This window comes from Arvicanthis niloticus, unplaced genomic scaffold (genome assembly GCF_011762505.2).
Source record: "Arvicanthis niloticus isolate mArvNil1 unplaced genomic scaffold, mArvNil1.pat.X pat_scaffold_687_arrow_ctg1, whole genome shotgun sequence".
NCBI classification, from domain to species: domain Eukaryota; kingdom Metazoa; phylum Chordata; class Mammalia; order Rodentia; family Muridae; genus Arvicanthis; species Arvicanthis niloticus.
The window spans coordinates 37,014-49,510 of record NW_023046299.1 but is presented as its reverse complement, the minus strand read 5'-3'; the positions used below and the strand labels follow the sequence as shown (position 1 = coordinate 49,510).

Genomic DNA, 12,497 nt, shown 5'->3' with positions numbered 1-12,497 from the left:
ATCAGCAGAGCATGTCAGGGAGGATGAGGCTGGTGAGGTGTGCTTCCCTGATCCTAGAGAAGACCTAGAATACCTCAGGACGGACCTATTCTGGAACCTCTATGAGGTTTGTTGAGAGGGAAATTACTTCACAATACTGTGCAGCTTAAGGCTTCATTTTAAGCTGTAAGTGCATCCATTCATTCTTTCAGGTCTGTACTACCAGCGATTAGAGATTATTTTTAGTGCTGCAAAAAGAGTCCAAGTGTTTTACCCACCTTGAACCAGAAGAAGCAAGTCCCTTACCAGTGGACAGGATATTTGCACCAGCCTAAGGGCCATATATCACTGCCTAGGCACTGCCCACTATGTGCTTCTATGCAGAGTGGTGTCCTCACATGGCTTTACTGTTGTTAGGCGGTTCAGTGGGCTTTGTAGGCAGATGCTCAATGCTACTGTTGTAGGATGCTCCTGGGTCTGCTCTGGCCATGAAGAGTGGTTGCTTGTGGCTCCTGATTTTGTTTTCCGTTGACCATTTTCCAGTGTTTGTGTGGGTGACACAATTCACTGTCCCCTCTTCGTCAGTCTCATCTTCAGCATAGCTCAGGATCAGGTTCTCCTGACTACTGGTTAGCCTCTTTGGAGCTCTGATCTTCATATGAATACAGTGTTCACCATAACCATACCTATTAATTCCGGGGCATGTGGTTCCCAAGTCAAGTGAATCTTCTGCTGTGTCTGAATCCCAGTAGGGATCGTCACAGTGATTGTCTCCTATGGTCCCTGAGCTTTGGCTGTGCTCATAAGAATAGCTTGAGAAGCTGAAATAAAGAGGGGGAAGTGGATGTCTGTGCCATGACCTTTCAGAACAGATTTGCTTGTCTAGTTTTCTCACAAGTATCCTTAGTCTGATGATCTTCACTCCTGTAGGCACAGGGATAGTCTCTCGATTCTGCTTGCCTTTCCAGTTCCTCTGCAGACCACACAAGGAACTGTAATGCCCACTATGTCTTTGACAGGTGGAACATATCACAAAATGCCCTGTATTGCAGGTTTCCGTTTCTGAGGAGTGGCAGCCATGAGGATGCTGCACTTTGCTTCCAGGCTCCTTCCCTTCGATATCATAGAGATCAAAGGTATCCACTATGTTGTTCAGAGTAAACTTTGTTCACACCTTTGGCCGCTTGATCCAATGTCAATTCCATGAATGTATTTCTGATGTTGATCAAACCCCATCTAGAAACAGGGTCAACAGAGGGACTCCATCTTCAGAAGCTCTACCAGAGCTGTTGGTCCCAGGATAAAAGCCAGCAGAATCTTAACCATCATCCTGCTTCCTCCTTTATTCATTGTTCAACATCTAATATGCTTCAGCCAGCTAGGAAAACTTTGTTTTGGCTTTGGGATCATCCTATTCATATCCGGGTGATATTTCTTGGTAAGCTGATACTAACTGGCTTTCTTGATATCTTTCTGTCTGGCATTTCAGGACATTCTTAATATTTGATAATAATTATCTTTGGCCAAAGAAGCATGTGAGTGGAAAGAGGCAGCACAAATAAAAGAGAAAAGTTTTGTTCGTGTGAGATAGTCACTTGGTCTCAATGTCAGCAGTGTCTCCAGGCCATGAGTGCCCGTGAAAAGCCTGAAGAGTTTAGTTTGTGACACAGGAATGCCTACACTATGTCCCGCTTGGTGTTGCTGGGCTGCACTCGTCTCTGCAACCCACAACCTGAGTGTGTATGGGGTTATCCCTATGGATACCCTCAACCAGCATGCAGAATAGCCATCTTTGCCTGGGAATGCTGTGCTTCTGCACTCCAAATTTATCATTTTATATCAACAATATTTTTCCAAAGAAAATCATTAACCCCAAATCATTATCCTACAAGGTGTTCTCTTCCTTCCTTGGGTGTTCTCTGGTTTTCAGAGAAGAAAGTTAAAAGAAACACAGGATTGGTTAGTTCTAATTCTTCCTGGGTAGGTTTTTGCCGTTGGGATGATTTAGATATGTGAGCTTTGTGTAGCCATAATGCCTGCAAATGAGTACATTCCTCTCATATCAGGGTTCAGAGAGTTCTGAGAACATGGTCAAAGGAATAGAATTAATGAATTACCTGGCAGTTACTCTACACACCTCTCCCATTAAAATGAGCACATTATTTGGTTAGCTCAGTCACACAGCTGGTGACGCACTGCTTTAATTTGTTGATTAGAATCTCTTGGCAAATGGCCAAATTGTCCCGTGTCATCAGTTCTTCCAGAACCATCATTTAAAAATTTCAATGTTTACAAGTATGGCTGGGATTCTAAACATTTGTTCCTATTTATGAAAAAAAAAAAGCCAACTTCTCAAATAAAATGGAAAAATGTCACCCATTTGATAATGGTCTTTTATCAGGAACTTGAGGGAACCAACCTGCAGGGCATACTCACTATGTTGATTAAAATCGTTTGTAAATTTTATAATGAAATTTGAACTCTAAAGCTTTTCTCATAGACCTGTTTATCTTTTCATGTAGGTAATAAATTCAAAGGAAGTACTGACATTTTAGATAGAATCATGATGAATTCTAAAGTGTTGTTGCCAGGGCTATCTACACAATATCTAAGCAGTCATATCCCTGACAATATTAAGAGAGTGAATCTATGGGTCTTAATAAAAGTAAATATCTTGAGGGTAATTTGCTTTTACAACATCATATCCTTTGAGCAGTTGGAATCTCCTCAATATTGTGCTTCTCTGAAAACCACCTTAGAAATGATTACTTTTAGCTATTTTAAGTTTGAACACAGGAAAAACAATACATACATACAGCTGTGTAGACAATTCTCTTTTTAAGACCTAACAAGTTTAGTGAAAGCATTTCCTTTATGTAGAGTAGCAAGACAGGTATATTTACTATATGTAGTGGCAAGAGAAGCACTTTTCATAATATACAGAATCTTCATTTAATTGTGTGTTTTCATTTAGGAAATGCTTTAATTCTCCCCAATTTTTATCCACCTGTAATTGAGAGATTCTAATTTAATATTTTCTACTCATAAGCTAATAGATTATTTAAATATTCTCTTTAAATATGCCTTTCTGGCACAGTGTAGCCAGAATGTATGCTGGGTGATTTAGAATTAGAGGGCTGTGTTGCTCCACATGGGTCTGACATGTGTTTGTGGTAGAGCCTAAGCCCAGGTGAATTAGGTGCTTCAACTACTGAGTGGCTGCAAACTCCCAATTCCTTTCCTTACTGTAAGGAACACTTTACATTAAATGAAATACTTTTAAAAATACTGTTTACATACCATGCATGTTCTTTTTGGTCTGAGTTACCTCACTCAGGATGATATTTTCCAGGTCTATCTGGAAGTCAGGATGTCTTCGTTCTTAATAGCTGAGTAGTATTCTGTTGTGTAAATGAAAGCACATTTTCTCTATCCATTCTTCTGTCATGGGACATCTGGGTTGTTTCCAGCTTCTGGCTATCACAAATAAGGCTGCTATGAACAAAATGGAACACATGCTCCCATGGCATGGTGGAGCATCTTTTGGGTATATCCCCAAAATATTAGCCAAAAAAAAAAGTGCAGAATACCCAAGATACAGTCCACAGAACTCTAAAAGGTAAACAAGCTTTAGGACCCAAGTGCTGACATCTTAGTCCCACCGGGGAGGGAGATGAAAGCAATCACAAGTGAGGAGGGAGGAAAGGACCTGGGAGGGAAAGTGGCAGGTAGGGAGGGGTAGGGGAGAGAAAAACCTGATCTGGTATTGGGTGAGGGAAAAGGACTGAAGCCCGGAGGACCAGCAGAAGGAATGGAAACAGGCAACCTAGGGAGGTAGAAGGTTGGGGCACCCTCCAGAATGCACCAGAGACCTGGGAGATGAGAGACTCTTTGGACAGTAGGGAGAGTGAAGTTATAGAGCCCACTTCCAGCAGGAAGACAGGGCATCAAATGAGGGAAGGGGTTGCACAGTCAAAACTCTGACCCATAATTGTTTCTGTTTGAAAGACCTACAGGGATGGAAGTGGAGAGGAACCTTAGGAAAAGAAGGTCCAGCGGCAGGCCTAAAGTAGGATTCAGCTGAAGGGGAGTTCCCAAGGCCTGACACTATTACTGAGGCTATGGAGCTTTCTCAAAAAGGGACCTAGCATGACTGCCCTTCAGAAGACTCAACAAGCAGCTGAAAGAATCAGATGCAGATATTTGTACCCAACCAATGAAGAGAAGCTGCTGACCCCTGTGGTTGAATTAGGGAAAGGCTGGAAGAAGCTGAGGAGGACGGTGACTCTGTAGGAGGATCAGAAGTCTCAATCTCTCAAACACTGGACCACCAAAAAGGCAGTATATATCAGTTGATATGAGGCCCCAAACAGATATACAACAGAGGACTTCAGGGTCTGTGTTCAATCAGAGATGATGTACCTAACCCTAAAGAGACTGGAGGCCCCAGGATGTTTACATGTCAGGTTTGGTTGTGGGGCTGAGGGCTTTGGGAGGTGGGGACACTCTCATGGAGACACGAGAGTGGGTTGGAGGTATGAGATGTGGAACAGTTGAAAGATGGATAGGGGGTGGGGAATAAAATCTTGAGAATAAATTAATAAAAATACTGTTTAAAGGTCTATTTGGGCTAAGTATTTTTGGAGGAAAACAGAAAAGATTTTACTTCAATACAGTTTTGTGTTATCATTAGTGGAAATATTTCAACAAAAGGCTGAAGGAATCTTATGTCTGCTCTCTCATAAACCCTTCCTGTTTTGACTGGGAATAAGAAGATGAGGGTTGCTTATCTTGCAAGGCCACCATTGCAGATCAAAGGATTTGTTTGGGTTGGTGTTTATGTTTCTCCTTTAAGAGATAGTGGGTAGAGTACCTTCCAATACCAAGAACATGGCTCACAGAAATGAAAATTCTAGTAGGGCACCAGCTGGATTTCTTCATGTTCAATGAGTTGTGTAGGTTTTATCTTCAGTTTGGGTCCTTCCTGTCAGTTTGTGGAGAGCAACCTGTAGTCCTGATGACACCCTTGGTTGCTTGGTGATTCCTGTGGTATCCTTTTGCACAATAACTCAGTTAGATACATCCTATCCTGGTACTTGAAACTTCATTTGGTGACAAGAGATGTCCAGTTGGGGCTATTTTCCTTTATTTGCTAGTTTTATTTAGATCACCTTCAGATATGTATCTGAGCTAGGAAACTTACGCTGTATTAGGTTTTTATACTGTCTTTCAATGGAGTTATTCCAAGGAAACTGTTTTATTTTGTTGATGCAACACCAATGCATTTAGGTGCATCCCATACTCTTTACTGTGTTTAACCAAAGCAATAGAAGAAGGTTTAAATTGTCTTGTTTTCTGTAACACTGAGCAATGCCACTACACATAGCAGAAAAGCATTCAGTGGAAAGCTTTATTGGAAAACTAGACTTCTGTGCACTGTACATTGAATTACCCACTCAGAGATACAACTTCTGACATGATCCAGAAAGTGGGAATTAGGAGGCTTCCTCTGAATCACTGACTTTGACGTACTCCTTAATATGTCAGAAGGTTGCTGATATGCACGTCAGCCTAGTCATAAACTGAACTCTCAGAAAGATCCACCCAAGCCAAGTCATAGCAGTGCCGCTAGCTTTTTGTCAAAAGCAACAAAATACAGTGAGAAGTCAGCTGACTCCAACATCTCCTTGTTTATGGTCACTTGTGAATATATCTAAACAATTAGATGTGATTTGCAACAAATACTTTTTAAGTTAATATGAAAAGGAGTCCTCTGCTTCACCCGTAGTTTAGAAAGGGATATAAAAGGTGGTTGTAGTGAATCCTTTAAGTTGAGAAATTTCAGTACAGTTTATTTTGTCAGTCCTTCAGAGTCACAAGCATCTTGATGCTTATGTTCTTATGAAGTTAGACATTTTCTTTATCTACAACCACCCTTCTACTAGTAACAGAAATTTAGTCTCAAATTACTATAAGCATTCTAGCTTTATAGGATTAAATTCCATAATAAAATGGATCTCCTACTGCACAGGAGAATCCTATACCTCATCTTAACGAATTTTAAGTAAGGAATGAAAATAAGTGACTTTTCTTTAAAAACTCTATGCAAAATATTTTTATATCATTTGTGTACCAGTTTTTTTTATTATAAACTCGGTTTTTGTTTTACATGTATGGGTGTTTTGCTTACATGTATGTATCTATACTATATGCATGCAGGCCTGTAGAAGATAGGAGAGGGCATAGATCCCCAGAAACTGGGTTACAGATGATTGTGATATATCATGTGCCTGCTGGGACTCAATCTGTGTATCAGTGGGAAGGGAGGCCCTTGGTCCAGTGGAGGCTTCATACCCCAGCATAGGGGGATGCTAGAGCAGTGAGAGGAGAGTGGTTGGGTGCAAGATCCCCCTCATAGAGGCAAAGGAAAGGGAGGAGGGGGGCTGGGATGGGAGCTTGTGGAGGGGTAACCAGAAAAGGGGATATCATTTGAAATGTAAAAGTATACAATGATTAATAAAAAAGAAAAAAACATCCAGTGCTCTTAACCACTGACCTATCTTTCCAGCTTCATATTTTTTCTTTTAAATCAGTATGTATCATTTATACAAAATAATATGATTCACTATGACACTTCGAGAAAAATGTATTTTCAACCAATTGGCCTCCTTTGTCTCCAGTACGTCTTATAATTATTTTATTTTATTTTTCTGAGTCTGGATAATTTTTTTAACAACACATAATAATTTTAAGACTTTTGCACATTGACTGACCTCTTCAATTTTGGGAAGACAAATTCTAGAAATTTTAATATTATCAAATAATATCAGGATTAATATTTCAAACACTAAAAAAATTCTAAAATGTAGATTGGGAAGAAAACTACTACATTTTAATTTAGTGAAAAGGTAATGGTTTCTTTCAGAGATTAAATAAGCAGAATTATTAGGTATAATCTAACATCAATTTTAAATGTTTTGTTTATGTGAATATGTGTATGTTTATGCATTTGTATGCCCTTTTGTGGGGTTGTCCATGGAGTCCAAAAGGTATCAAATTCCCTGTAGTCTCAGCTGCAGTGAAGTCAACAGAGGAACACAGGTGCTGGCAACTAAAGATGGGTCTTGTGGAAGACCAGAAGGTGCTAGAAAACATTGCATCATCTCTCCAGCACTCTTAAAATCATATTCTTGAGTAAATATGAATCAGTGACATAAATTCTGCATCAACAACGAAAGTCACAAGCTGATCAGCACTATAACACACACAAAAAATACACAATGACAGATTTATAAGAAAGCACTAAGGTTGAATGCATGTGTGAATACCAAACAAAGTAGGAATCAAAAAGGATTCACCGAATAGGAAGAATATATGTATGATAAAACTTTTAAGGCATCTTTTCTCCTGTCACTAAAATAACACTATGTATTCTGTGTTTATTGTGAGAATTACTACTCAACCTCCTTCAAATTTATTTATTTTTAAATTTATTGAGAATTTTACATATAAATAAAATGTGTTTTGCTTAAATTCACCCCAACTCCCTCCATCCCAATTTCTGTTAGAGCAAACTGGCCAGTAAGATGAGCTTTGTCAAGAAGTCTGACTAAGAATCTGTATCAGAAAGTAATTGGAGGAGACACTGTGGAAGATTCTTATTGTCAACCTCTGACCCAACACACATACACACATACTGAGTAGTTGTGTGTACACATGTGGTGACACATATATACACATAAACATGTAAATGCATACATATGAAAATAAAAATAAAAATAAATAAAGCAGTATGAATTATATGGTAGCTATTAATGCCATTTTGTAGTTACAAAATTATTGTTATAATAACAATACATGGAGACAAAGGCAGGCTCTTGCAAGGTTCTACATGTGAGGTGAAATACCATTAAAGAGCCTATTTAAGCATTTTAAATGACTCTTGGTATTCCACCAAATCCATCCCTCATTCTAGGCTTCTCACCTCCCTGGGTGGCTTTGTGATGGTCATTTTGGCTGACATTTCTTATACTTGATTTCTGTGTTTTAAGATTATCTTTACTCAATTGGAGATTGGTTATAGGTAACAGGAGTATGTTTTAGTATTTATACCTAACAATATTTTGTTCCTGGTATAATGTTTTGAAGAATTCTAACAGTGATTATATCACATTTCTTTTGCTACCCCATTATTTATGTCTTTGATTAATTAAGTAATAGAATATTTTTATATTCTAACTTCCTTTGATTGTGTCTTTGCATGTCATCATTTAGTAATAATATATACAATATATACATATTGCAATATATATATGTGTGTAGAAAGCAAGAAAACATAATGCTATATATAGCAATATATATATATATATATATATAAATAACATTTATATATAGCAATAAATTTATATATAGCATATATATATATTTGTGTGTGTGTGTAGAAAGCAAGAAAACATAATTTCATTTCTACTAAATCAGTCTGTCTTGCTATATCAAATAAAGCATCACTTGAACAGGAACATTATTTAGGTCGGAACTGCTCTAATTGGGCATTTGTATCGATCAGCTTGAATATCTAATGGCTCTATTTTCTAGGTTGAGAGAATAAATTTAATGACTTAGTCTCAGGAGAGGATTTTGTTTAATACAATTAACAAGAAAGAGAACCACATTCTTTTTATTATAAAGAGCTTCCACCACTTAATTTAATCTGCTTAATGATATGCAGTCACAGGTGGATGAATTGTTACCTTAAATACGTTCCTGATACAATGCATACAAACATAGATTTGTGAAATATGGAAAGCAGGAACATTTTCTTCATAAGTATTGAAATCTTAAATATACTATTTAGCATCTGTAATCAGTGAGGTGTCTGTGTGATATTTTTCAGTATGTGATAGTAAAATGTCCCAAATACTTATATTTTCTTAATATTTCACATTTCTGCATTATAAAATCCATATTGTCAGCATTGTTTATTGCACAATTTGCAATTTTATTTTATATTTATTACATTTCTCTGTTCGAGGGAACTGTAGACTAATTCACAATCCTTTGAAGTGAAAGCCTTGTGAAATCAAAGTAGGTATACATTAATAAAAATAACTATGAATGGCTAGGTAGTTATAGCGTGGCAGAGTACTTAACTAGTGTTCTGAAGCCCTGGGTTTTCCAGGAATCTCACCAAAATATATACATGGACTCATTATATTAAAACTTGTAGTTGGAATGTCAAACACGGTTTTTATAATGCTTTATTCTTTGGAACTTTTATGAATTGATAAAAATATATTAACAATATCCATTGACCACTTCCTTGTCCAATTAGCATCCCTACCTAATATCCTTCCAGTTTCATGTTCCTCATTTATTTAATTTTGTAAGGTCCAGCTAAAGTTGCACATAGTCACATGGGTGTATAACCATGACATGAGCAAGCTACTAATGGCCACATCCCCAAAGAGAACCTTTCTCCTTCAGCAGCCATCAGCAGCCAAAAACTCTTCCAATAATGGTTGGGTCCTTGGAGTCTCATCTCCCACCCATGATCCAGGCTTAGATTTTTCAAAACTCACTTAACTCTTAACAGCTTCAACCTATTTGCTAGCCCACAAAGGGAATGTGGACATGTTTAGAAGTAGTTTCGTGGGTGTGATTACAATCTTCATTGTTAGGATATCGTCAATCCAGTTCAAAACACCAGACATGAATCAATCACGAAAGCCCAGTCCATTCAGCAAGCACCAAAAAAGAAGCAGTAGCAGTGGTTCAATCCAGAATAAGTCATGAGGCTTCATCAAACTGACATGAGTCCTCAAAAGTGGCAAGAAGCAACCAGTTCTCTGGTGCATTTCTTTCTACAAAGTCACAACGAGCAAAGAACAGTGAAGACAAGTGAAGGGCTGCAAAGAGAACCAATGCAAGAGCATCACTGACTGTCTGTTACATTCTACTTATACTCTTTCTAAACACTATGCATCCTCTCAAGTGTCTGCCTCAGCAAAACATCATCTCACATGTTTGAGTCAGCAAAATATTTTCTTATGACAGCTTTCAGAAAAACATTACATGACACAACTGAGTCTCCAAAGAAACAAGAACTTTCCACTTGACACCCATGCTAAAATTTTGCCTAACTATATTGTTTTCCAAGTCTGGTGTGTGCAACTATAACAGCTATGAGTTAATACATGCAACTATAATGTAAGGCTGACATCCTGGCATTTCACAACTCTCAACCCTTTACCATGGCTCTTATACTCATTCTGTCCCCAGTTCATGTGTTCCCACAGACTGATATGATTGAATGTTGGTATAGATAACTCATCCAAGGTTGACTGTGGAGTCAGTGTATTTTGTATTTAAACATGTTAAGTGTATTATGTTTCTAAATTTCTTTATAAATTGATTTGTTATCCCACAGCATTACTTTATTTTATTTATAGTAAAATACATTAGAAACATTTAAGAATTGATTTATTCTTAATTATTAGTCTTAATTATTTTTTATTAATTATTTTTGTACTAACTACATGAATCTTCTTGGTGTTTCTATTGGTGGACTAAAGCTTTACTCTGAAATGTGAACAAAAGAGAATGGCTAGGCAGAGAAATGACCTGTGGTTGTCTATTACTCTTTGAAAGCTTTCCTTGTGACCTTGTCAATCATGAGAATTTGTCCTTTCTAATATAAGAAAGCCAAAGGGCTCAAAAGTACCCATAGTTCTCCTAAGGGTCTTCACTTTTAGAAATGTTTCCAGAAACCCCATCTTAAAACAAACAAACAAACAAACAAACAAAACAAAACAAAACAAACCACTTAGAAATAATTGCTGAAAATATAAACAGTAATTCACCTAAGAAAGAATTCAAATGCTTTGAACTCAGAGACAATAAAACTTGAAGTTCAGCATTTCTTAGAGCTCTTTACAAACATGAGCTTTTCTAATTAATCCTCTCAATTTCCCCAAAAGTCATATTTCATTATCTTTGATTTACAATCAGAAAATTAAAATACCAAAGATAGCCTGCATCGTCTGACAAATCTGTTTTAAAAACTATTTTCATCAAGAAATTCTCCTTTGTGAAAGCCTCGCTGACTCTTACTTATGTAGGACTTACTTAGCATTACTCCTAAATCCTTGCGCTTCTCCTGAATTCTTGCTGCTGATCTTAATATTTACTACCACACAACTCTCAGTCTAAGAATCCATGTCCATTGATTGTTCCTTACATATAGTACTGTCATTCCCTGTCTATCCCTAGTTCTATTAAGTGTTGTTATCTTGATCTCATTCTCCTATCATGCTCACATTTTATGCTGAGAGATTTCCCACACCTTCCCTTCTCTTCTCATATGTTTTATTATTATTTTAAGCAGTACGTTGAATAACAAAGAAGGTGTTTTTTTTTCACATCATCTCAATACAATACAGAGTATTGGCATTTGATTAGTAATCTGTTTTTTTTTTTTTTTCACAGACATGTGTTCCTCACAATTCCTTGAAGTGTCATTGTTATAAATTGTAAAAGGCATTGCATTATACATTTTCAATGAGAAAATATCTTTTGACAGCAGAGCATTAACTATTGCACTTTAAGTTCAATGAACAATCACATAACTTCCAAACAGTTAATGTCTTAAATGCCCTGCTATAATCCTTAACTCATTCTTGTGATTAGTTTATTTCTTGGGTATGCTGTTGATACAATAATTTGAAATTTGTCATATATATATATATATATATATATATATATATATATATATATAATCACAGATAATTAGACTGTGTTAAAAAAGAGCTTATCAAGGCTAAACCATCAAACTAAATTTATTAATGACTCTCTCTCTCTCTGTATGTGTTTGTATGTGTGTGTGTGTGTGGGGGGGGGGGGGGGGTGTGTGTGCTACTCTGTGTGTTGTAAGATTTCCATAACCTCCTCAGAGGAATCCAAAGAAGTTTGTTTTCTCACATTATTTGAAGCTAAATCTGAGGTCAACATGTTGAAAAGGCTCAGTCAGACACTCATGCCTTGCTGGAACTTCATGTGCTTTTCCCAGTGAATGCATGTGTGATCTTATCTGGTCTCAGGCAAATAGTCACTTGAGGCTAAGCTCACAGACATCACCTATTAGCCTACAATGAGCATGGCTCACTCCATTAAAAAGGGAAAATTTAATTGTTGAATGTATAAAACTTTCTTCCAGGGACTAATGTATAAACAGAGAAAGCTTGGCTAAATTTTGCTGTTAACATGTCCCTAAAATACCCAGTCTATGAAATGGAGATGTTCTAGAGAACGTGAAATTCAGAGGAAAAAAAATGATACGGGAAGAAAAAAAAATGTGCCAGCATATTTTTTTTCAGTTTTATACAGAAATATAGTCCCATTTGGCAGCAAGCCAAGATAGAAGAAGAAAATTTAGGATGATATTTTGCTTTTGTTCATTTATCCATCTGTCTACATGAACCTTCTGATACTGTTTTACAAATGGAAGCCTGATACTGCCAGAA

The 12,497-nt window shown here is 37.1% G+C and overlaps 1 pseudogene; it reads right to left on the bottom strand.

Annotated features, from left to right (window-relative positions):
- Nucleotides 1-373: 373 nt before the first annotated feature.
- On the bottom strand, nucleotides 374-1,812 carry LOC117702312 (dnaJ homolog subfamily A member 3, mitochondrial pseudogene; annotated as a pseudogene).
- Between the last annotated feature and the right edge of the window lie 10,685 nt (nucleotides 1,813-12,497).